Source organism: Galeopterus variegatus, unplaced genomic scaffold, assembly GCF_000696425.1.
Source record: "Galeopterus variegatus unplaced genomic scaffold, G_variegatus-3.0.2 Scaffold12718, whole genome shotgun sequence".
Taxonomy (NCBI): Eukaryota; Metazoa; Chordata; class Mammalia; order Dermoptera; family Cynocephalidae; genus Galeopterus; species Galeopterus variegatus.
In genome coordinates this window covers 12,239-12,998 of record NW_007738829.1, presented here as the reverse complement: position 1 = coordinate 12,998, position 760 = coordinate 12,239, and positions in this window count along the sequence as shown.

The following is a 760-nucleotide window of genomic DNA, read 5'->3' as shown; positions in this document are numbered from 1 at the left end:
GTCCCAGGAAATTCAAACACAACTATAGTCACATGGTGGTGTAAAAACAAACTTTGACAAACAATTAGGTCACTGTGAAAACTTTTCCTGCTGTTTAATTTTTCATTATAGTCCCCTAAAGAATGTCTTCCAAATACTCTTTTAGGGTAAGTTCACATATTTAAGCCTTATTATATATAATCCTTTTACTTTTTTAGTGCTTTCTGGACGATCTTTCTGTTTAAATAATCTTAATGATATTCCTTGAAGTAAACCCTATTAACTCACTTATTACCACTGTTACATGACCACTATTTTTATCAGTGTCAGGTATTGTTTTTCTGAGGCACTGATTCTAACATAAAAATATCATGAGGAAATATACACTTTTATGTTTTGATTGAAAATTATTGTTTTTCTAAATTTCCAGAGTTGCCCTTAAAAATTAAAAAAATCTAACAGAGCTTTTGACAGACATGAGCTTTGTCCATTCTTAGATTTGTTGTAGCATTAAATATTGTTACTGATCTAATCATCCTAAAATATTATTCAGTAGAAATACCATTGAATCTGTTTTTAAAAATGTAATTTGCAAACTACACTGAAGTATTGAGCATATGTTTAAACGACTATAAGTCAGTTTTGAATAACCTTATGTGCTATTTTTATTTCAGATGCAACAATGCTGTGGACATTTGATAGTTGGGCAAAAATGAAATGCTGTATAACTAATTTTCCACCTACAAAGACAATGTTGGTAGACAGAACAGGTAAGGTCAGA